We start from the raw sequence: 27,075 nt of genomic DNA, 5'->3' as shown, positions 1-27,075 counted from the left end.
TGAAAATATTAACGGATTGGCGTTGAGGCGTTTCGAGCCATCAATATTTTTGAATACAATTTTGAAGAAAGTGGTAGATTACTTTTTTTTAAATCTACAATATAAAGTTAATTATTTAGCACTTTATTCTCGGTATCAAATTATCGATGTATTTTTTCGTGTGTTGCATGCTTCAAAATAATTGCAGGATTTACAGATGTAAGAAGTTTCTCGCTATATTCTTGCTAAGATCTTTTACTGATTTTTAAGATTGAAGCGGAGGACTTGTTTAAAATTTGATAGCTGGTTTATCTTTAAAATTTCATTTTTAATTCTAGATTAATTTTTAGAAAGATGTGGAATAAATTAAAGAAAATACAGCGAAGAAAACATAAAACTCTTTTTTAGGCCATTTCAAAGTTTCTCTAAAGATGCTTGTAAACGTTTTTTATTGCTCTAACAATAATTACGACACGAAGTAAGTTGCTAATACATTCCCAATTAACTCTCTAACACGTAAATCATCTCATAAGAGAAATTGAACCATTAATAGTATTTAATTAATTTATTTTAAGACAGGAAAATGAAAAATCTGAAAATACAATCAGTGTGTTAAATTATGAAGTTTAAAAATGCCAAACCGACAATAAAAGAGAAATTTTTATACATTATTTCACGTATTATATTACCAACTGTGTAATCTCTGAGGGAGGAATTAGGACTTTGAAAATATATATTTTGTATTTTTTTGATTTTAAAATGACAGAACGATTTATTTTCAAAACGACAGCTCTTATTTCGTTCACTCCTGTTAAAAAAAGGGATGTTCTACGTCGATAGGAAAACATTGAACAAGGATGAAACAGTTGGAAGGGTAAATAAACGCGGCGTAAGAGCACTCGTAAATGTAGACAGAAGCAAGAAGCTTCGTCCTTAATGGCTGGAATTTCGAAAAGCTCGTACTTAACTTGAGTCTGTGAAGTGATGCTTAGAATACAAAATTGATCTTAGCATGACATTATCACGTTGTGTCTGCGAGGGGTATCCGTTGGGGTGGTATGTCTAACCGTCTCCTGATTCCGCTTCTGACGTTCGTACATCCCCGTTGAATCTAAAATTACGACCACCTGCAAGAGGAAAATTAATACTAAGCGCTCGTGTGACGATGACAAGGAGAGTAAAAATGAAAAAAAAAAAAAAATTGAAAAACATCAACTTACGATGAAAAATATTGTAATGACGAAAGTTAACGTTTTATAATTCTCCATTACTATGTTTGCCTTTGGTCCAAAATATATCAACTCACAATAGAATAGACAGTAACATAGTTGAATTTAATGTTATTTATTTTTCTAGCCCAAAATACTTAAATTAATGTTGTAATTTTATAGAGATATTAAACGAGAAAAATAAAAGGAATTATGAGATTAAATGATTATATTTGAAAATTGGTAGCAAATAAAATGTCCATAATGTAGAGTCATAAATAGTATTTAATAAATTTTTATTTATAATTTATATTTCGTACACAAAATTGGAATGTGAAAATATAGACTGATAAAGGGTAATAAAATACATCGTTAATTATGTCACACAAAGAACAGCGATAATATAAAATTCACGTGATTAAAATAATATATGAATAATGGATTGAAGCTCTGCATAAATTTCATTTCAATTTATACTTTTGAAACACTCATTGAATAACGATTGATTTTGTTGACGAAATAGGTCGTTATTACAATTGTTAAGATAATTAATAATGGAACATGACTAAATTTGTTTAATGCACCGAATATTTTATCAAAGAGTAAGACTAATTCTCTATATATCCATTTTATTAATATAATTAAATGGAATTCTCTTTTGCGTGAAATATACATAAACGAAGACTGAAATTAGAGTAGCAAAATAACCATCTACTATACTGTAAACAAAAGAAGTAGCCTTTAAAAAGAATTAAATTATACCTTCATTATAATATTAAACATATTTTAGTTATTAATATTTCTGTATTAATTTGATGAATGTATTATTAATACTAACGTATAATATAAAGGTACAAGTAAAATATAAAAAAAAAAGAAAACAACGTAGTAAGGGACATGTACAAAATCAAAGTATAGCAATACAAAAATGGTCATCTGTATCAGAAAAAGTAAATAATGAACAGACGTGTCAGGGAGATCGTATTCAATCGCAAACGTATCTCTTTTTTGAAATTTATTAAAATAGAAACTTTGAGAATGTTTCAACTAATTCTTATAAAAAAAATGTTAATCTACAAAATGGCCCGATAACATTGGGCAAGCTTTATTTACAAAAGTTTTATAGTATAGAGAGGGCCATAACATGACAATGATAATTTTTTTTTCGAAGGTGAAGGGTTATCGGGAATTGCAAGATTATTTCTATTGCTTTCAATGGTATTTTAGTAGAATTGTGGATTGGTTCTATTACATAGCAATGTTGCGTTGCTGAAAACTGTTTGAATTTTTGTGAAAACTTTATTCTGTGTGAATAATACGAGAAATCTTCTGCTTAAATATACATTTCTTTATCTTTAATACAAGAATTTGCAAAATTAATTTTATCTTTTCATTTCATCGATGTTTTCCTATCTTGGTAATTTGATACTAGAGTACCAATTAAGTTGTGAAAATGATGGACAGATGAGTTAATTACACGATCTTTTGTTGCGCTTTAATAATCGGAAGCTACGAGGGTGGTCCCAGAAGTACCCGACCTAACAAAAAAAACACAAGAAATTTGGGAACAAATATCTTTATTTTTCAACATAATCTCCTTTTAGCTGGGTACACTTTTCCCAGCAGTGTTAAATAGCTTCGATACCCTATTTATAGTGAGAACCATGAGCTCCTCAAAGTAGCTATTAACCGCAGACTCCACCTCCTCATTATTGGAAAATCTCTTACCACCGAGCCATTTTTTCAAATTTGGAAGAAGAATATAATCCGAGGGGGCTAAATCTGGCGAATAGGATGCGTGAGGGAGCAATTTGAACTTTAACTCCTGGATTTTGGCCATCGCAATAACGGATGTGTGAAGTGGTGCATTGCCTTGGTGAAACAATACTTTCTTGTTCGCCAAATCCGGCCGTTTTTCCTTGACTTTGTCACTCAAACGCTGCAATAAATTCGCACAATACTCGCCGTTGATTGTATTTCCTTTTTCAAGATAAACAATGAAAATTATTCCACGCGCATTCCAAAAAACTGACGCCATGATCTTGCCAGCAGGTGGAACTATTTTCGCCTTCTTTGGAGCTGGTTCTCCCCTTACAGTTCATTGTTTCGACTGTTCCTTCGACTCAGATGTGAAGTGATGGACACAGGTTTCATCCATGGTTATGAATCGACGCAAAAACTCGGCTTTATTTCTGTGAAACATCGCCAAACACTCGATTGAAACATCCTCACGACGCTGTTTTTGTTCCATTGTGAGCAAGCGCGGCGTCCATCTTGCGCACAGCTCTCTCATATCCAAATTTTTAGTCAATATGCGTTGTACAACACTTTTTAAAATGCCTACCATGTCTGTAAGCTCGCGCACTTTCAGTCGACGATCGTCCAATACCGTTTCGTGGATTTTCTTCACCATTTTCGGTATGGTTACTTTATTTGGTCGACCACTGCGGTGTTTGTCAATTCTGCCATCCAATATTTTAGTGTTGTAAATGAAAGAGGAGACTCCCCTAGAGTAGAATCTAACTCAATTTTGATATTGTTTGGACTGAGACCTTTTAAATGAAAATATTCTATCACATAACGATGACCAATTTTTTCCATGTTTACAAATTCACTGAGAGCGATCACTATTAATGGCTGTCAAACAAATACTAAACAATGTAGCGTCTTCAAACTTGAAACTTGAGCTTTGTAAGGTTCTAGGACCAGCTTCGTATCTTAAAACGAGTCGTAGACTATAAATGTAATTAGAAATTCAGCTTTAACAGGTTTTTCTCTTATTAACATTGTCCTGGCGTGCGTTGCCTAATGTCGTCAGCTCGGGTCGAGTCCGTTTAAACGCGTTTGCTCGTAGTTGCCCGAGAGACGGGCTTTACGATCGCTCCATACTTTCCGCTCGTAATTTAAAACGGACGCGGGAAACGTGCGACCGTTCGTAATGGAGATTCAACGCGTACAACCGGTGTTATGAGCGACGCCGTCCCGCGACACGCGGCTTGCCCTCGCCGACCTTAATTAATATTCCGCGTGTAACGGGCCACCATGCAGTTTCGGTGATTTTTGTGCGTTTACGCAAAACGACCGTTTATAGCCTGGTCACGATCTTCGCTACTGGCGAACCGCCGGAGGTTGGGAAATTGCGTGTCGTAAAAAACGGAGAACAATTATAGAGGGGGGGTACCCAAGAGATTCAGTGTCGAATAATAGTTTTCAAATTAAAGAGAAGGAAAGAAAACATTTGATCTAGGTTGCTCTTATGAAAGGAACTTTTTACACACTTAATTAAGGGGTTAATGCTGTCTAGACTGCCACTTTTTCGGCCTTTTTTGTGATTCTTATTTAATAATTATTTAATAGTAGGGTGTCTTTTACTGACATTTTGCAAATATATTTATTCATCTTATAAGTATATATAGTATTTTTTTCATCAAAGAATATTAAAAATTGTGAGAGTTATAACTTCTTGTTTAGAAAAAACATGTTTAAACTGGCTTCCATGATATTTCAAGATTTGGCAGATGGATTGACTGATTTGAGGGAGGGGGAAGTTTGAGAGTTCTACCAAGTGTTCTACAACATAGTAGCTTTAGTCCTTGTCAAGCTGCTGAAATACTAAGACAACAACTTTAACAGTGGGTCTGAAAGATCCAGTTGTGTTTCAACGTCAGAAAATCAGTGCCGCGAAAAATAGAAAGTTGAAGTATGTATAATTTAAATTAAATATTTGTGATGTGAAAGTTTGTGTGTGACGTAAAAAATGAAAAAATTGTCCTGTTTTTCTAGTTTTAATAATAATACACGGCTGTGAACGGCAAGCCGACTGTTTGTAGCAATGTTCTTTTGAGAATAGCGATTTGCAAGGTAAGAATATATAAAATTAATTAAACAAAATTAATATGAATAGAAAAGTCTCCACAAATTACTTGCTTTTATAAATCTACATTTATATTATGTATGAGCGGAATGGAAAGATACCACAAGCCAATTTGTCAAGAACATGCTGCTAAAGTCTACTGCAATTGTGTTAACTATAATATATAAATTTTGATAAATTTTTATATGAATTATTTAGTAAATATTAACAAAGAATTTTTTAGAACTTCGTATATTGCATTTTTTCATTATTTTAAATCTAATTTTCATGTAAAAACCTCTAACATTTTAAGATATTTACAATTTTTTCAGGTTTCCGTGACCGCCATTTTTATTTGTCAGTTTTAATTATTTTTTACAAACTTTGTTCATACTTAAAAGATATTGTATTAAACGCCAGAAACGATTACTTGCACTTTTTCTTATTAAAAATATCATTTTTACATGTCAAAACGATCATGGCGTAAACGTAAAAATTCGTCTACTTTCATCTTACAAAGTAATTATAGTTTTTGTAATGAGTCGTTCCAGTATATATTTTCTCATGAAACACAACTCATGACCTTTCGTGTGGTAAAACCCTTTTATCTTTTATCAATAAAAAGATATGATTTTTTGAAGAAGTGCCACATAGTATCTATTCATCGTAGATCAATCTCAATCTCCCTATTTTTGGCTCTTTTGGTACTTTCATTTTCGAATTAATAAGACATTGTGAGTGAGTACAGTAATAAAACACAGGAATGGCACTTATGTTGTATACAAGTTCAATGGATCTGTTTACAATTTTCTAATATGTGCTGTATATTTTAAAACATGTCTGTGGTTCGCCATATTCGGTTTTCATTTATTATAGAAATATGAAATTGTGTTCACAGCGATGGAATGTGTCCTTTAATTAATCAAAAAGGTGATACTGCGTTTCAAAGCCAGATACATTCGGAAAAATTCATGCGTTGAAATCATACCAGATTAGCGTTGCAAACACGTCGTATAGCTGTACGAATTCTGAAAACGTGATAAAAAGTCGTCGCATTAATCATTAGTTTTCTTTTAAAAACGGTGGAACGGAGTTTGAATTTTTAGTTTAAAATTTGTATTCTATTAATGTTAATCCTTCTAGGCAGGCGAAAGGTTATTAAAAATAATATAGAAATTCATTTAATGTTATTTTTTAGTTTGTTTATGTTTCTGGAAGTTAATTACAGCTTAAAATTGTCAAAAGTTAGTAAAGAAAACGTTTATATGGGTAAAAATGTGTAGAGTGACAGAATATTTTATACTATTGCAAACGTTTTAGTGTAACAGCATTTTAGAATATTACATTATTTTTAAATATTGTAGGAATATGTTTATAATTCTATATTAAACTTTGTATTATTTTTTAAAACATGTATTTTCTTTCTTTCGTATTTTTCTATTTTTGTTTAAGGTATATTATATTTATTAATTCCATAATTTCTGGTGTCATATTTTTGTATTTCTATTTCTCATATGCTTGAAGATTTGTATGTATCCAATAGGAACTATAGCTGTAACAAGTTATTTTACGAAATGTCGTACTTCTATCTTAGTGTTCCCCAATCTTTTTTGAATCATAGACGTTTTCAATAAACTATCATAGCAGATTTTATTCTCTATTCCATTAATCTGTGATATAAATAGATTATTTCTGACATTGCATAGTACAGTTAAAACAGTAGTTTGTTAGGTGAATTTATGATTCATTTCTAGAAACAATGCTTAAAAGACGATGCATCAAAGTTTTTAAATGGAACTTGTACATTTTAAAGAATAATGTAGTTCGTGGACTTATTATAATCGAAGTGTACCTTTATATTATGATAAGTGTACGTTTATAATCTTGAATAATGAAATGTGTTTCTCGTTTTGATAAAAAGTTAATATTCCTTTTAAGTATCATTATCTGGGGAAAGATGATTCCAGCGTAGCGACGCTGTCAAAGCAAGAGTCACCGCAATTCCAATCCCAGTTTAAATTCAACGCGATATAATCTATTGTAATTGAAAATTATGCCGCACGACTGAGCCACGCGGAAAGCCTACCCGTATCCCCTATCAAGAGTCGCTTTGTCCACGAAAGAAATGAAAAAATTCCTTTGGAACAAAGGCAATCGATCCCGCCATCTTGATTATTCGTCACAATCGTCCCATTGTCAGCAACACAAATTAATTAATTTCCAAAAATTACGATTCTTAAGTAAAATAAGTTAAATACGATATGGTAGTTAATAAAACTTCACACATTTTAGAAGTTAATTTCTATCTCTTATAGTATTCTTGAAAAACTAACATGCGTAAATTAAACAAGTTTGAATCAATTTCATCTTTCATACTTACAAAATATAATATTGTAGAGAGATTGAAAAATTAGTCCAAGGTTAATGAAAATTGTGTGTCCTCACAACACGTAGGTTGGTTCTTAATTAGTAAGATCTCTGACACAATAAAGGAAACGACAGAAGGATTTGTAACATGTACGACTCGATAAAATGAGATGTTTGATATACAATAGTGCAACTCACAGCGTGGAAACGCATGCTCGTTATTTTTAATATTTTTGATAACATTATAGATACTCATCAACTGACATTTTAAAATCATATGACTGAAGTTTTACGTTATTTTTTTGTTTTGTTTTAAAATGAATGACCGTGTATACGAATTTCGTTGGAAAAATCAGAGTTTATCGTTCAGAGTGTGTAAAGGAACGAATTGCTGGGTAAAAGGGAATCGAAAATCGCCATTATTCGACCGTCGAGAAAGACACAAATCTCATGTGTAGCGAGCTATAGGATCTCGTTCCCATTATTCCAGGATTTTGTGTATTACCCATAACGAATACGTCCGAGGTCATAAAATAGGAGGCCCTTTATCTCCCTTTATGGTCACACTACAGGTTGTTCAATGAGACTCTTACAGCATTTGTTATATCTGGCTTCCGATAAAACATTTTCATTGTATCAAATTCCGTTGCGATACGTACAATCGTAATATCTAAATGAATAACTAAATACGATAAAATTAAATTTAGTGTTATAAATTGAATATCTTTCATAGTTTAGTTGCAAATTATTTTGTCTTCACTTAATTGATTTAACAATAGCTTACGTAGTATACAATTCGTTTCTTAAAATGGAGAAACAACTTTAGACTTTACATTTAAACATTTATGTGTGTAAATAAAAATATGAAATATTTCCTTTGATTTTATTCCGAAGAATTAAAGATGTTTTTATATTAATTATTCACCTATCGTTAGGGTAAATTTTACTACAAATTTTCTGAGTGGCCTGTACTTGTTTAGATACTAATTGAAACAATCTATATCACTTTGTTAGAGTATGTAAAACCAATTAGTAAAATCATTAGTATGAGATATTTTAACTGTAAATCGTATTTTAACTGTAACTAAATGAATGGAATCGATAACTTTAGTTCAAATGAAAACCAGATTTACGTTAACACTGGAAACTGCTATCGAAAAGAAAGAATAACTTGGAAAAGAGGTCAGACAAGGCTGAATATTTATACACACATTTCTTATTATTTTCCTGCCCTGCATTCATTCTTGAAGTTATAAGCACATTGTACAAAACATCTTGTATAGAAAAGAATTTCTTCATGAATGAGTTCTTAACAAGCGTAAGAAACTTTTAATGATCTGAATTTGCACTCAAAACAGTTTTTAAAGTACTTTATACGTCAAAAGTTATAAACTGATACGGCCCTCTTCATTTTGTATCTTATACAGTAACTAGAGGGAAAGTTGGAAATGCACATTCTTCTCGGAGGCAATATTATTTGACCTAATTGTCCAAACTTTAAGGATTATTTGTAAGAATACGATTCAATTGCGATACGTGGTTTCTCTTAAATCTCTTATCCTCTTATCGAGAAAAATACGTAGAAATAAAAAGATTTATTTGTCAAAGTCGCGACAAATCTTTTTTTAAACCATTTTAAAAAGCTACAGAAATATTCTACATATTATACTTGAAATCCAATACTTTTTATATAATTTTTAAAATCCTGAGAACATTCTATACACTCAGTTTTTGAGTTGTATTCAAAATATTGACAAATATTGTAAACTTAGAAACAAATGATTGTAATTTTTGAAGGAAATATGAGATCAATGGTAAGTTCATACTTAAGCTTGAATCAAATAATGGATTATGTTTCTTAAATGTTATCACTACAAGATTATTTTTCCACTAATTGCAACAAGAAAAAGCTCGGTCTGATTGATACGTAAATTACTTAAATATATGATATTCTGATAAAATGCTCAAATCCTCCTTCGTTTCTTAATAAATTATTTGATAAACTTGTTTCATCATTAGACTGCGTATGTTTATGCATTTATAGGAAATATTAATTTTAAAAAAACTACAAAATGCATTTAATATACAACAATATAAGAAATACTTAGAGTAACATACTCTATTATATTTAGAGGGTTGTATAATACATTTCATTAATTCTATTAATAAAAATAGGAATTTGCATAAAGATCTGCAGTCTATTCATTATAAATGCTCTTTTTTCAAAAATTTATTTATTATTATTATGTTTCTTACATTTCTTTTCATCTTACTATATAAAGGGAAAAGAAATTCTCCATTCACGCAGCGATGCACCCCCTTTTAACCCTGTGACCTTCTACGTTGGAAGATGACGAACAAGAACTCCCCCTTCCAGTACGTCGCTAGGGGGAGTATTGAACTCGAAATAAGTAGCCCTCTCATCATTATCCGAACCATAAAGAAACAAATCTGGGAGGCCTATCAGAATCTAGTTGGCGTAAGGAAGTTTTCTCTTGGGTCGTTTTTACTAGTGGCGTCTAGTACAACTCCCCCAGGACAAAACTCGTTCTGTTTTCACAGTGCGAGTCAATTTAAATGCAGAATATACAAAGGATGATACATAATAACTGTTATTTAAATTAAAATATTTTGTAGGTTTTCAATCAGAAATTAGTGAATACTACCCTTACGCATTATACAGGGTGTTCGGCCACCCATGGGAAAAATTTTAATGGGGGATTCTAGAGGCCAAAATAAGACAAAAATGAAGAATACCAATATGTTGATGGAGGCTTTGTTAAAAAGTTATTAACGTTTAAAGTTCCGCCCGTACTGAATTTTTTTCTCGAAAATGCGCAAGATTTCGGGGGTATGTCTATTTAAGAAAATGATTGTATTTGACCCCCGCAACCGAAAATAATTTTTCCAAAACGATTTGAATTTTTTTTTTCCGTCGAAAACTTACACACCTTCTCGAATTTTTTTCCAGAAAGTGAATAGGATTTCGGGGGTATGTCTATTCACCAAAAATAATTGTAATTGACCCCCGCAACCGAAAATAATTTCTCCAGAACGATTTGAAATTTTTGAATTTAATTATTAATAAAAACTTTTAACGAAGCCTCCATCAACAAATTGGTATTCTTGATTTTTGTCTTATTTTGGCCTCTAGAATCCCTCATTAAAATTTTTCCCAGGGATGGCCGAACACCCTGTATAGGCAAGTTTAATCTTTAAATATTCTTTTAAATTTTCAAGCGATTCCATAATTTTATTCCTGTTTTGTAACCTGTTCGAAAATTTTTAAGCTGCGGCTCACATAAATAATTTGACGGAATTTATTACAGGAACAATCTTCAATTATATCCACGTTCGTGTGCGGTGACCGTGCTAAATCAACATCACGTCTCGCGAGTGTATTCTTCCGCTGCCAATTCGCAACTCCGCAAACTTTCATTTAGCCAGCTCCGGACCGGTCCAGACCGTACAATAAAACGCGAGAACGCGGCTGTGCTTTGGAATTTAATCCCCTTGCCGAATGAAACTCGCATTAGTCGGAACACAATTTCACGCTAATTTTCCAGCCGCAGTCGCTCGTCTCGAGGAGACGTCGCAAGAAGACGAACGTACCGACAAATATCTTTACGTTTACTAAATCTCGACCCTTTACAAAGTCCACGGGACAGAGAGATCGCATCTGTTCGCGGCGTCGCGTCATCGATCGTCCCCGTAACCGGTAACAACGACTTTATTCAAAATCGACAAACTCTATGTGATTGTTACCAGTTTTCTTTGAGTCTATGAGGAGCAAAGAATTGAGAAATATACAGTACTGTCTTTTTTTTTTGCCTTAACCTGCGTTAGGAATATTTACGACGAAATCGTCCAAAACACTGTTTATGTTTTTTCAACTCTTCAAAGCTTCTATTTACCGTTATTTGACAGATTCAAAATTTATTATTGAAATTTAAAGAGAATTGTATTTGGAATAAATTTGAAACACACCAAACACACAATCTTTTTACACAAATTAATATCATATAAAAATCACGTCTGTCTTTCACACCCACTCGTTTCATTCTCCTGTTGTCTCATTGTCCGTGGTTACTCATTCCTTCTCGAATAAAACACTTTCAACCCTTTTGCACACAAATTAACATTCAATAAAACAGCGCGGCACAAATATTCAATACAAATCTCCTACATAACTGTTGTTTTCACTCTCTAACGAAATAAAGAATTTATTTACCAAACTTTAGTAAATTACTGTTTTCATTTGTCATGTTCGAGTTCATAGAGATTGAAATATAATACGAAGAACGAGTTAAACGTAGGATTAAAGCCTCTCGTTTGAACGAGAACTCAAATTATTTGAACGTAAAGTTATAAATAGTAAGGGTAATTGGTGGTCTCGTATTATACGAAGCCACCCGATCGAATTCATATAAATGGAGTTCTACTATATTCTTAGATGCATCACAGTTCGCGCCGAGCCCCAATAGAGAACGAGTCGAGGCAAGGTGCGTGGCGCAAGTGAGTCCACTGAATCTACCAAGGGCAATTTAGCAATTAAACTACCCGAGGAGAAGAACCAAAATCGACCAGACGAGGACCTTTCTCAACTGGAAGTGTGATAGTTGCATCCAACGACGCAACCGCTACCGTCACTCGCTACTACCACCAACGACACCATCGACACCAACGCGTCGCCATTGGTAAAACCGCTTCCAGATTTACGCGCGCGGCAGTCGAGTCCGTGATTCTTGTATGGACGACGATGGAGGGGCCGGGACTAGTAAGAAGGTTATATTATTGCCGCGTTTCGAGCTTCACGGACCATAGAGCAACAGATCGTGGCAGTAACTTAAGAGGCAGCCCCGGTAGTAACGCAGTTTACCTTTGCGGGAACGGAAGGCTGACGCTGTGCAACAACGACCTTCACCACGAAAGATGGAACGGGCCATCGAGTGTGTGTCTTTCCGCCGAGCCAAGTTTCATTGCCGGTGCTTGGTCTTCGTTTTCAGCTAACTCGTTCTTTTGTTACAGAGCTCCAAACGAACGATCCCTATTTACATCATCGAAATATACTTCCGGACGGGAATGGGATGCTTTTTATACAACGATTTCGTACAACGGAGAAATAAAAATGATCGTCCTGTTTCGTGCTCTTTTTGTGGTTATTGCGTTTTATTTTTTGGCGAGCGAAAGGCATGACGTGATTGAAGAAACTGGTCTTAAAATATAGGGCACGGTGAATTGGAATAGATTCTAGAATTAAAAATTTTTTAAAAGTTTTTCATTACGTGATTGACACCTCTCGCACTCGACCGACCATCTATTGTTGTTACACGTTGTTACTAACTAGTGATTTTTGCGTAAAGTATTCTAATTAAAAAAAAATGAAAGAGAAAGAAGTTTTACTGTTTCTTATGACCAATAGGACAGTGTATATTAATTTTATATATTTACAGAAATAAAGTTAACCTTCAATTTTCTTCAGTTTTCTTAAGATTTGTCACGACTTTAATAAATAAATCTTTTTATATCTATGTATTTTTCTCGATACGGGGATAAAAAATTTAAGAGAAAGAAAAAAATGTGTCGTAATTGAATCGTTTTCTTACAAATTATTCTTAAAGTTTGGACCAATTAGGTCAAATAATATTGCCTCTGAGAAGAATGTGCATTTTCAACTTTCTCTTCAATTACTGAAAGCATTTGTCAAGACGAGTTCATTCGTGTACTATATGATAATTTTCGAGACCATAGAAGAGCAAGAATAAAAGAAAGATTTTGAATGTTCCATAACGCTATATTTATAAGAACTCGTTATTAATAAGATTACAAAAGATGTTCAATATGACTTCTTTGTGCACGCATATACGTTTCACTTCTACAGATTACGTTTTCAATTGCTGTCGCTATTGTTGTAGGAGGCACATGCTTGTTGTATTTTAGTTTTTAATTTATTTATATATGAGGGTGGTGTATCGTAAATAATATTGAATTCCTCATTCAAAGATATCAGGTTCAGAGATCTTAAGGGCCGTTCCATTTATTTCCGAACTTCTTGTTTAAATAATCTTTTAGAATTCTGCAATGGTAGTAACGGACAGTGAAATAAATTCGTCTTCACAAACGCTTTCAGATGACATAAAAAAATATATAACATCCCATTTAAATATGTGAAATTGATATAAACTGTCATATTGGTCATAAGAAACTGCACAACTTCTTTCTCTTTCATTTTTGTCTAATTACCGACTATCGGGTTGCCTTATTGATGTGTCAAGCCCAGGACAAAAAGCTCCTCTCCTCTCCTTTCCTTTTTTTTTCTTCTGCTATCTCGTTTACTTCTTTCGTAATAGAAAGTTACCACAATTATCTATCTGAAACTACATGCTTTAACTCATTGAGTTACTCTGACTCGAAGAAGTACAAACATATACCCCAACTGAAGAAAGCAGCAGCGTTAAATAAAAGACTATGATAGTTTTTTTATACGCGCTAACCAAGCGGCGTGTGTGGCGAGCACGGTGCAGCAGAAGAAGGCAGCGTTGTGATTTTCGCGGCTGCATAAACAAAGAACAACCAACAACGGTCAGAAGGGAGAACGAACTCGCAGTATCATATTGGACGTCGGAGAGGAAATACAGAAATCATAACCGTGCCTTTGTACTTACAAAGGAACGACACGAACTGTCCGACTTAGATTTTAATGTGCTTTTGCAGAATTATAGTAGAGTCATCCCTTTTGATGAATATTAGGTATAGATATTCAGTAGTTTTTAACATATAAATAATTAAAGCGGGAAAATTATAAGTTCTGTATAACTCCATTTATTCACAAGATGTCTCGTAAAATTTAATATTAATTTAGTTCATAAGTTTTTGTGTATATTATGCAATAATATGAACAACTTATAGAATTACTATGTGAGCGTCATTCGACTCTGGCGAAGGCAATTCTTCTAATTGCTACAGTATTGTAACAAGTACTCCTGCTTTGTACATATTTTCTTTCAATACAGAAATACACCAAAACTGAATTAATATTACATTTTACGAGACAACTTGCGAATAGTCGATGGGGTTATACAGAACTTATAATTGTCTCACTTTAATTACAGGTATCACTCGAGTTATACGGTGCTTGAGTTACGCGAATTTCGAATTACGCGGAAAAAAATTACAGCAATGCTCGAGTTACGCGGTTTTGGAGCAATTTTATTTAAAAAACAATATACAGGGTGTTCGGCCACTCCTGGGAAAAATTGTAATGGAGGATTCTAGAGGCTCAAATAAGATGAAAATCAAGAATACAAATTTGTTGATGGAGGCTTCGTTAAAAAGTTATTAACGTTTAAAGTTCCGCCCGTACTGAATTTTTTTCTCGAAAATGCGCAGGATTTCGGGGGTATGTCTATTCACCAAAAATGATTGTAATTGACCCCTGCAACCGAAAATAATTTTTCCAAAACAATTTGAAATTTTTTTGTTTCGTCGAAAAATTTAGGCACCTAATTAGATTTTCGGAAAGGAATTTTTTTTTCGAAAGTGTGTAGGATTTTGGGGGTATGTGTAATGACAAAAAATGATTGTAATTTACCCCCGCAACCGAAAATAATTTTTTTAGAATGATGTGAAAATTTTTTTTTTTCGCCGAAAAATTTCAACACCTACCTGATTTTTTTTCTCGAAAGTAAATAAGATTTCGGTGATATGTGTATTCACCAAAAATGATTGTAATTGACCCCCGCAACCGAAAATAATTTTTCCAGAACGATTTGAAGTTTTTAAATTTAATTGTTAATAACTTTTTAACGAAGCCTCCATCAACAAATTGGTATTCCTGATTTTCGTCTTATTTTGGTCTCTAGAATCCCCCATTAAAATTTTTCCCAGGGGTGGCCGAACACCCTGTATATGTAATTATAGATGAATGTTTTTAAATAAAAAAGATAATAGATATTTCACAATAGTTTGTATATATTTTAAAATATTTCAAAGACTAATTCTGACAATAAGTCTCGACTTACGCGAAATCAATTAACCGCGTAAGTCGAGGGTTATCTAATACTGCACATACACCAAAAGGGATCACTCTGTTATCATTCTGCGAAAGCACATTACATCCAAGTCGGACAGTTCGTGTCCTTCCCTTGTTAATTCCCTTCTTAGATCCGGTAGTCCATCCACCCATCTCTCGTCATACAAGAAAATTTTTACAGGTTGGCATTTTAATGAAATTTTATTATTAGAACGATTAATAAGATACAGCCGTTAAAGCTTGGTGAAACACTTTAGGAACACCTTGCATAAATGAGACTTTCTCGATACAACGGGCACTCGTTGTTCCGCGTCAACTCACTTTTCATATTCGAACAAACCCCGCCATTTTGCTCGCGCGTCAGAGACCAATTAATTTCTGAAAATTTAATACGTAACTTTCCTTGCGGCGACCGAGGGACGAACAAAGCAGTTTCCAGTAACGGCACTCGTCGAACAGAATTTCAGGCGCAATTATCAGCGCGCGCGTAACAAGAGGTCGGGCGAGGTACGTGCGGCTAATTAACTAAAAATTAGTCAAACCGGCGGTAGGTGATGGAGTCGTGGATACGCGGCGTGCGTTCACGACATATGTGTACACTTTGCATACCTGAAATTAATAATAAAATTGTTAGGCATGAATTGCGTACGCGTACGTGGTATGTTCACGAATTCTTTAGGTGTTTCGACGATGACCCGGCACGTTCTGAAAGTATGGTTACCCGATCCCTAAATGGTTGTGGATTACGCGACTTCGTGCCACCCCTCTTACTCTTTCGCTTTTGGCGAGGGGAGCTGAATTAGTAACCGCACTTCGGACGATAGTTCATTATGCTAATTAAAGTTGGGCAAATATCCGGTGAGTGAGCGGCTCGTATTTTCGAGATACTTTTCTCTGTTTCGCTGCAATGCTTCTGCCTCTCTTCGTCGCCCCTTTTTACTGGCCGCCTGCCGCTTTCGGTGATCTTAGGCGCGGCTACAACATCCGTCCGCACATTTTTCTTCGAACCGAATCCGACGGCTGCGGTCGAGGGTTACGCTTTATGCGAGGCCTCGATGCCCCTCGTTCGATCGCATTACGGAGAACCTGGTAAAAATTCGAGTGGGAATAACCATTAGCTTAATGTTTTCCCTCGGTTATACGCGTATGTTGTTTTCTTTAATGTTTCTCTTGTAAAATATTACGGGATACGGAAAACGCGGATGAATGATAAACGAAAGGGTTATGTCTACTCTCCCCGACAAAAAGATAGCACGCTAAGTAATTTCGTTACTTTTCGCAGATGTATGTAATTAAATGATAACAACTCTTGTATTAAACATCACAATGATGTGGTTCGAATGGAGAAGATTATCCAGAACTTGTTGGAACATATTAATCTAATGTGAACTTTCTCTGGTCCATCATCTCTTTAACTAAATCAAAATTATGCAACTTGGGGGGCAACGTCCTTAGTGAAAACACTAACTAGCGATTGCAAACGGCTTCGCTTGGTTTCTTAGCTTCGTATACGTGGACGATCAGAGGTGTTCTAAGCTCTTCAGTGGCGAGATCGAACAGAAGTTAGATATAAGTAACTTTAATATTTCACAGTATAAATTAAAATGTTAATTCAAATCTTGACAGGGATGGTATCCATTACTTGATAGTCAACCCCATGCCGTACAATGGCGAGTCTAGTCATAAGTTCTTGATGTAAAATTTCACAATGAGGCTACTGATATGAAGACTTATACAAGGTGTTCAGCCATTCCTGGGAAAAATTTTAATGGGAGATTCTAGAGGCTAAAATAAGACGAAAATCAAGAATACCAATTTGTTGATTGAGACTTTGTTAAAAAGTCATTAATGTTTAAAGCTCCGCCTGTAGACATACATCCAATGTATTTTTTCAATGTTTGAATTTTGAAATATTAAAATCCTCCAATTGGGTAAATTTCGGGTAAACATTTTTGGCCACACAGTATATTTTCGGTAAAGAATTTTTTTTTCGAAAATGCGTAGAAATTCGAGGGTATGTCTATTCACCAAAACTTATTGCAACTGACCTTTGCAGCCAAAAATAATTTTTTTAGTACGATTTGGAATTTTTTAATTTTGTCAAAAAATTTGTCCACATACTCGAATTTTTTTCTTGAAAATACGTAGGATTTTGGAGGTATGTCTATTCACTAAAAATGATTGTAATTGACCCCTGCAGCCAAAAATAATTTTTTTAGAACGATTTGGAATTTTTTTGATTTTGTCGAAAAAGTTCAGCTATTCGAATTTTTTTTTCGAAAATGCGTAGGATTTCGAAAGTATGTTTATTCACTAAAAATGATTGTAATTGACCCACACAACCGAAAATAATTTTTTCAGAATGATTTGAAACTTTTCAATTTTCAGGGTAACAGACAGTTGTGGTCAGACATTATATTTTTAGTAATGAATTTTTCTCTCTAAAGCACGTAGAATTTCTGGGCTATGTCTATTGACCAAAAATGATTGTAATTGACCCTCGCAACTAAGAATAATTTTTCCAGAACGATTTGAAATTTTTTTTTCGCCGAAAAATTTCAGCATAGTCGAATTTTTCCTCAAAAGTCCGTAGGAAATTGGGGGATGTGTCTATTCACCAAAAAATGATTGTACTTAACCCCCGCAACCAAAAATAATTTTTTCAGAATGGTTTGAAATTTTTGAATTTAATTTTTGAATAACTTTTTAACGAAGCCTCAATCAAGAAATTGATATTCTTGATTTCCGTCTTATTGTGGCCTCTAGAATCTGCCATTAAAATTTTTCCCATGGGTGATCGAACACCCTGTACATTAAAATCAGCACATTTTTACATTTAGGAGGTATTTGTGAAATAATCTATTCCTTTTCGTGACCATTCTTCGTACAAACAAATTTAAACAAATTTAAATAGTAGGCGTTTAAAAAATTATTTGGAATTAAATCATACGTCAATTGTTAAGTGGTGTTTTTATCGTATCTCACGTATTATGGTTCATCTGTAACAAATCTTTAACACTAGAATTACCGACAATTATAGTGTATTTATTTGTACCAAAGAAATTGAAATGATAGATATAAATTGGAAATAAATGTTTATTCATTCTCTTATAGAAAATTATGTTAAATTATCAAAACTTCAGTCGAGTTTTTTGCAAGTTTTATTACAAATTACGAATGAGTCATTTTTACTGCTTTGGGAGTTCTAGTGTTAAAAACGGCGATCTATCTATCGTTTAAAACTTCGGGCCAGTTAGTACCCAATATCATGTCCAAGATTTTTTATGTCATCGTTGCACGAAATTATCTTTTATCTGCACAGAGATTATCATAACAAAATAGGACGGCTTTATCCACCACAACTAACCTACTTTCATATCAGCATTAACAGCTTAGTAGCATCGAAGAAGGTTGCCAAGATCGACACTACTTACGCGGACTCCAGAAAGGCTTCTAATTCAGTCTATTACTTTATCCTGTTATCAAAATTGCTAGCGTATAGCATTTCTGGAGTTATTCGCAGTTGAGCAGTTTCTTATTTGGTAGATCACAAATAGTTTAATTCATCATTCGATTCAGGGTTCCCACTTTGGACTTTTACTATTTAATTTCTCTTGTTTCCTAATGAGCTAAAACTGTTTCTAGACTAGAATTTTAGCGTGAAAGGAATTATCTCTTTTTTAACGCAATCAATCGTCCTGTTATGCGATTCAGTCACAGGAGATCTAGACTTATTGTTAATTTGAACTATAACATCTACGGTGATCAGAGATTTTTATGTAACTAGTGTTTTGAACAACCCTCATATTTATAGGCATTTGGACCAAAGCTTACTTCTGTGGAGTGTAGAATTTTTAGTAATGCTCAGTTAAGCAATTTGAAATTTTTTTCGTGCTAATTTTCCAGACAAGTTGGTTGTAATTTTAATTGCTATTCCTAATTTTATAAATTTGAAATTTAATATTGCCATCGCACTTTTTGCATATAAAAAAAGTTTAAAATTGCAGCAAATACAGAGATAAAACTGAAATATCTGAATTCCATACTATTATTTCGTGGTACAGTAATCTTCTTTTGCAGCTTCAATTCCTTTACAGATGCACTAAAAGTAGTATAATACTCCATCGATTCTCCGATTAAAACTCTGCTTTCTTTTTCATGATCTCGATTTTCGAAGACTTTCTAATTTTCTTAAGTCTCTCCAACCTTTTTTGCGATCGCTTACTTATTTAGAAAACGAAAAACTACGAAAACGACTGTTCAACTGCATTGCTCGACGTTACCTCCTCGGCAGACAGTGTCTCTGAGTTTCGTGTACGTTGATCCAAAAGTCCTTTGAATTTGCTACTACGCGTTTGTATAAGATTCTTCGACATACTAACACAAGTATATACCTAGGCAAGATTTAATAGAGTATTCACAAGCAGATAGAAAGAGACAATGTTTATCTCGAGGGGAGCAATCGTGCTATTGTTGCGCCAAGTGCTTCAAATAGATTTAAAGTTATACAGGGTGTTCGGTTACCCTTGGGCAAAATTTTAATGGGGGATTCTAGAGGCCAAAATAAGACGAAAATCAAGAATACTAATTTATTAATGGAGGCTTCATTAAACAGTTATTAACGTTTAAAGTTCCGACCGTACTGAATTTTTTTCTCGAAAATGCGCAAGATTTCGGGGGTATGTCTATTCATCAAAAATTATTGTAATTGACCCCCGCAACCGAAAATAATTTTTCCAAAACTATTTCAAATTTTTTTCCCCCGTCGAAAAATTTCACACCTTGTCGAATTTTTTTCTAAAAAGTGGGTAGAATTTCGGGGGTATGTCTGTTCATCAAAAATTATTATAATTGACCCCTGCAACCGAAAATAATTTTTCCAGAACGATTTGAAATTTTTTTTTTCGTCGAGCACCTACCCCCCTGTCGATTTTTCTTAAAAATTCCTTTTTTATTTTTAGTACTTTTGTTTGACGCCCTACAGAAAATTTGTCTAATACTTTTTTGTAGGTACCCATGAGCTCTGCTTCAGAAAAAAGTTTCATTGAAATATATTCACTATTGTAGGAGTTATGGCTGTTTAAAAATTGGACCATTTTTTTGTGGTTTTTCTCATTTTGCGGGGTCAAGGACCAACTTTTCGAATATTTTTGCAATTTGTACATATTCTCCACCAAAATACGCGTAGTTTGCTTTTTTAAACATTAAAATCGTCCAATCCGTTCAGAAGTTATGACGTTTTAAAGATTTGCATGAAAATTTAGGCAGACATTTCTGGCCAGAAATTAGATTTTCGGTAAGGAATTTTTTTCTCGAAAGTGCGTAGGATTTCGGGGGTATATGTAATGACCAAAAATGATTGTAATTGACCCCCACAACTGAAAATAATTTTTTTAGAATGATTTGAAAAATTTTTTTTTCGCCGAAAAATTTCAGCACCTACCCGATTTTTTTTCTTGAAAGTGGATAGGATTTTGGAAGTATGTGTATTCACCAAAAATGATTGTAATTGACCCCCGTAACCGAAAATAATTTTTCCAGAACGAATTGAAATTTTTGAATTTAATTGTTAATAACTTTTTAACGAATCCTTCATCAACAAATTGGTATTCTTGATTTTCGTCTTATTTTGGCCTCTAGAATACTGTATTAAAATTTTTCCCAAAGGTGGCCGAACACCCTGTATACAAATAATTAGTTACTTTTGTTAGCAGACACATATTTATCTCAAAAAGAGATCCTAGTTTTTTCTAGATTCTAATTTTTTGTAATAATATGTTTTCATAAAAGTTGTTTCTCCAAATTTTTATTTCTATTGAAAAGTTATTATTTATGAAAATAAATACTACTATTTGTCCTTGAGAGTTCTACTTACAGTAACCAAACCTATCTTTAGGTGTTATGACCAAACGAACAAAAAAGAACATACAAATTCTTTTAGTAAATTTTAATTTATTAATGAGTAATAATTATGCAGAATAAATTATGTCCAATGCATATTGTATAAATTGGAAACAAATTTCTTGTAATCGTTTATTTTAATGTATTTGGAATTTTATAAACATATGTGATGCAATTCAGTTAACTCATATTATTATTTTATTTAAACTCCACTTTCATTTTTGTTTTTTTTTGTAGTTAGAATAGAATTGCTTAACGTTTGAAATTGCATTTTATCCTCCGGAATCGATATGATATTAAATGAGATAATAGTCATTTTTTTTTTTAATTTTTGGCGTTAAAATTTAATAAAACTGATCTAGCCAAAAATAAACTCGTTAGTTTCATAACAAACAATTTTCTAAAATTAGAGTTTGCCTACTAACCCCATTATATTGTCCATGGAAAAGAAAGGTTTAGAACCACTGTTTTAGAACAAATATATTTTTATAAAAATTCTGTTACAAGACAAAAAGTCATATTAGTAGATCTCACGAGATTTCAAGTTATTAAACAATTGTTTATAACGAATTTAGAAGACTTTCTCGCCGAAACGAAATGAAATGAGAGTTTTAATGATTTTCAAGGAATACCCACGACTGGATGTAATGCATTTAAAATGTAGATATTTTGTGCGACACTATAATTGGGTTTCAATGCAAAATTCGAAAAAAAGGAGGAAAATGGATGGTGCACCGGTTTCCACTACGCGTTTCCAATGTTTGCACGGCGGAAGCGTGGCCGGTAGCCTCGGCGGAAATAAAATTTTTGGCAACATTTCAATGACAACGGCTCTCGGTGGTTCGTTCACCACGCTTTTTAATTAACCGACTACAAGTATTCCTGGACGATGATAATTTTCAACCGCGCCATGGTAAAGTGAACCGCTCCAGGAATGAACCGCGCTACTTCCGCGCGTCGATTTACAACTTCCCTTTAAGATGAACATTTTTCGTGGATGAAAATTATCAACGAGCACAATAATCTCTTTGTACGTTAAGAGTATAATTTTTTGTCAAATCTTCTATTACTTGTCACTGGGAAATAATTCGTCAAATGTTTTGATACATTAGGATAGTATCACCAAAAAAATTTCTATATCACAAAAATGTTATCAAACTGAGCTGCATCTACGTCGTAAACAGAATGTTTACGTTGCTCTTTAGCGTATCGATAACACTTTTTCGGAGCGTCGAACAACGAAAAACAAATAAATATTTAAACGCGCGCGAATAACGTTATCTGCGAAGTTATTAAAACTCGATGTTACGTGAAAATATAATGAACTATACAATGACTTAGTATGTAGTATATTGGTTCTGGTTCTAATGCAACACTAAGCGATTCCATTAGCAGCCTAATTTTCTGTGATGAATAATGTACGCCGATAACCCCTGAACAACGAACGTATCTAATTATCAATTTATTCTCGAGCCATTACCACGATCATTAACGACAGTAATCGACAATGATATACACGTACTGGTGAAGCTGGCTTGAATAATCTAGATTCCCATAAAGGTTTCATTCGCGTTCACCAAATAATCAAACGAAAAAGGAAATAAAGCTTTCAAAACGAGTTTTAATCTGCTTATGTTCTAAATAACAGCTCTTTCCTGTTTTGTAAAAAATTAAACTTATTCATATTTATCTTATTAATTAAATCCTAAATATGAATATATAGTAAAAATCCTGACCATTAATTCATATCTATAAACAACAAGTATATTGATTCGTCGTTGGTGTGATGTACATAGTATATCATTGTCGATTCCTGTCTACTTAATAAAAGAGTTGTAAATTATACAGTAGCTCACGAAAGTATTTAAATGCTTCCAATATACATTATTAACAAATAGAATTAAACATTATGTTTAAGTTGTCAAAATAAGATTGTAAGTAAAGTCACATAGGAGACTCGAGAATGCATACGTAAAATTACAAACACATATAGAATTTACAGGGCATTTAGTGTAAACATACTGTTTTCGGACGTTACAAAAGTATTCAAACGTACGAATAAGTCTTTACTAGTTTGGTGTTAATATCTGGTTCGTCCTCTTTTAGCATCAATAACGTGTCTCAGCTGGCTTTCCATACTGTATACAAGTTTTTCTGTTGTTTTCTTTTTGATGGAACACCATATTTCTGTCATTTTGTTTTTCAACATTTCTGAGTTTTCATCCAATTTCAGCCCATAGATGTTCTGTGAGATTTATGACAGGACTTTGCGAAGGAGTTTGTAGTGAATGCAAAGTATCGTATTATACAGAGTGTTCGGCCACTTTTGGGAAAAATTTTAATGGGAGATTCTAGAGGCCAAAATAAGATGAAAATCAAGAATACCAATTTGTTGATTGAGGCTTCGTTAAAAAGTTACAGAAACATTTCCGGCCACACAGTATATTTTCGGTAAAGTATTTTTTTTTCGAAAGTACGTAGGATTTCGGGGGTATGTGTATCCACCAAAAATGATTATAATTGACCCTCGCAACCAAAAATAATTTTCTCAGAACAATTTGAAAGTTTTTAATTTTGTCGAAAAATTTGTCTACCTTTCTGAATTCTTTTCTCGAAAGTGCGAAGGATTTCGGGGGTATATGTATTCACCAAAAATGATTCTAATTAACCCCTGCAACCAAAAATAATTTTTTTAGATCGATTTGAAATTTTTCAAATTCGCCGAAAAATTTCAGCACCCACCCCTTGTCGATTTTTCTTAAGAATTCGTTTTTTATTTTTAATAAATTTGTTTGACGTCCTACGAGAATTTTGTTTAGTACTTTTTTGTAGGTATCCATGAGCTCTACTTCCAATCTAAATTTTATTAAGATACATTCACTATTATAAAAGCTATGGACGTTTAAAGCTTGGACCACTTTTATGGGGGTTTTATAACATTACGGTGTTAAAAAATAACTTTTCGAATATTCTTGGAATTTCTACATATTCTCCACTAAAATACGCGTTGTTTGGTTTTTGAAATATTAAAATCCTCCAATCCGTTCAGAAGTTATGATGTTTTAAAGATTTGCATGAAATTTCGAGGAAGCATTTCTTTCTCGACAATGCGTAGGATTTCGGGGTTATGTTTATTCACCAAAAATGATTCTAATTGACCTCCGCAACCGAAAATTATTTTTCCGTGAATGATTTGAAATTTTTTAATTTAATTTTTTAATAACTTTTTAATCCCTTAACGTTCATGCCCGAATTTAACTGCTTTGAAAAACAATACTTGTTTAATCTAATGGTTTAAGGGATGATAATATTTGTTTTCCTTCAAATTATACGTTAGATACAACATTGTAATTAACAAAAACCGCATTTTTAGAAACAAATCCAATAATGAAAACTGATCATTCTTGGTTAACCCGAAAAATATGAGCGTTAAGGGATTAACAAAGCCTCAATCAGCAAATTGATATTCTTGATTTTCGTTTTATTTTAGCCTCTAGAATCTCCCATTAAAATTTTTCCCAGGGGTGGTCGAACACCCTGTCTACGATCCATTTCTTTACAATTCCAGCCGTATACTTAGGATCGTTGTCCTGTTGAAAATAGAAATCATTCAGTAGGTTCACCTTCATTGCACTTTGTCTCAAAATTTCTTTTAAAATATTCAGATATTTGTACTTATTAAAAATTTCATCAATAGAAACAAGATTTCCCGTACCATTCGCCGCCATACACTCTCACACCATGACTGAGCTAACTCCATATTTCACAATTGGAATCCTATTCTGCATTTGCAATGCTATGTTGCATCGAAAATATTAAATTTACTCTCAACCGAGAAAATAACTTTATTTCAAAATGAAATATCTTTGTCAACACACATGTTTGTTAGTAATATTTTTTTCAGTTTTTAATTTTTTTATTATATAATATACTGTAGATTTACTTCGGTTTAATAATTTGGCAATTTCAAGATAAAAATTATTTTCATTGTGCAACTTCAATATTAATAAACATTCACATTTACTGATTTCTGACTTTTTCGTGCTCATGATTAAAATAATTATAAAAAATTATACTCTACGAAATCTGTATGAACCATACAATGTCTCGGAATTGACTAAAGTGTAAATGTTTACATTCCATTCATTAGAAATACGCTTCTTGTTTACACGTTCGAATACTTTTGTGACGATCGATATTGGAAATAAATGGTAGAATAAAAATAAAATATACAGTTCAAAGTCTTTTTAAACTAAACTTTATCTTTATTGGAAACACTTGGAAGGGCACGTCTGTTCAGTTCGGAAGAAACTGCCAGAATGAAGAAAGGTCAGTGATGAAAAATTATAAATAAGCCAAGGAAGGGACACGGCTGCACCCTCTTGACTTGTATCTCAAAAAATGAAACGCAACACGCACTTTGATGGTTTTTGTAAATGAAAGAAAACTTTTTCTTTTTGAAAGAGGCAAACCAACAACCGAAAACGGTATGTTTACACTCAATGCAATGTAAATTCTGTATGTGTTGTCAGATGTGTTTGTAATTTTACGTATGTATTCTCGAGACTCCCATGTAACTTCACTTACAATTCTTTTCTGAAAACTTAAACCTAACTTGTGTATTCATTTTGTTAACGATGTAGATTGGAAACGTTCGAATACTATCGCGAGCTATTGTGTTTACCCGCGTTCTGTCAAAGTCGATAACTCGGAAGTTTAAGATTCGGTGTCGTAACAAAGTTGTCGAGCACGCGATTTTGCATGAAGTTGGATCGAAATCGACAGCTCGCCGACGAACGAAGCTCATAAATAATGCGACGATCAGCAGGAATTATCGGCACGCCAATGAGCGTGGCCGCTAATCAGGAACACGACACACGTCGCAGACTGGATTTTACGGTCGAAATCGACATCGGGTACGGGCTTTGCACGTCAACGCGGCGTACAGCTAATTCCCGGCCCGTGGCGCCTTTCTGCGAGGAAAGTCGTCCGTCTCTCGGGCCGATCGCCTCGCTTTCTGGCTCGGGAGTCGTGGCGATAGAATTCACGAGGAATCAATCGATGTTCGTAGATCGAGCTTTCCACGCCCTGATCGGGATTTCCTACGGCGTTTCGCACGTTCACTGGCTCCCACGGACAGGGAACACGGCCGAAATGTTTAACACAGAGACCGGCAGCTCGCACCCGCGCGAGAGAGTGGTGGTACATAAAGACAGCTTTCGCCCGTTATCGAACCCGGTTCCAGCCTCGACTCTCGCCCCCTCCATTACCAACCCCCTGCTCTGCTCTACCCCTACAACCTCTATCTACTGCCCTTATCGGCTCAACAAATTTAACTTGATTTCCTATACGGACTTTGCGGAGCTCCGGGGAAATACAGAGCCGGCTTCGGCCCGTCTACGTCTAAACTCGCTTTACGATAAGGGATAAGCCTCACCCCATATCCAGAGGCCACCTTTCCTGCTACCACCCTCCTTCTGTCTTTCTCTCTTTCTCTACCACCCTCTATCGTCGTGTGGTGGTAATAGTGGTTGTGCTCGAGTACACCACTATCACCACCACTGCCAACAGTATCTCCCTCAGACTTTCCATTCACCAATATCGAAACCTCTTGACCCAACCACCCAACTTTTCGTCCGCCGAGGGTGAGAAACCCAATGAGAAGTTTTCCAAGTGGCACGGCCTCCTTGCGCCGAAAAAGATCCAACGGCCAATAAGATTTCTCGAGGACGGAA

The 27,075-nt window shown here is 34.0% G+C and overlaps 1 long non-coding RNA gene across 1 annotated transcript in view; it reads right to left on the bottom strand.

Moving 5' to 3' along the window:
- Positions 1-674: 674 nt before the first annotated feature.
- LOC143342766 (uncharacterized) overlaps positions 675-27,075 on the bottom strand; it is a 51,449-nt gene continuing 25,048 nt past the window's right edge. The window contains exon 4 of the long non-coding RNA XR_013079858.1: positions 675-1,106. This is a non-coding gene — a long non-coding RNA (uncharacterized LOC143342766). The remainder of the gene's footprint in view (positions 1,107-27,075) is intronic.

Source organism: Colletes latitarsis, chromosome 6 (assembly GCF_051014445.1).
Source record: "Colletes latitarsis isolate SP2378_abdomen chromosome 6, iyColLati1, whole genome shotgun sequence".
Taxonomy (NCBI): Eukaryota; Metazoa; Arthropoda; class Insecta; order Hymenoptera; family Colletidae; genus Colletes; species Colletes latitarsis.
This window is presented reverse-complemented; position numbering and strand designations above follow the sequence as displayed.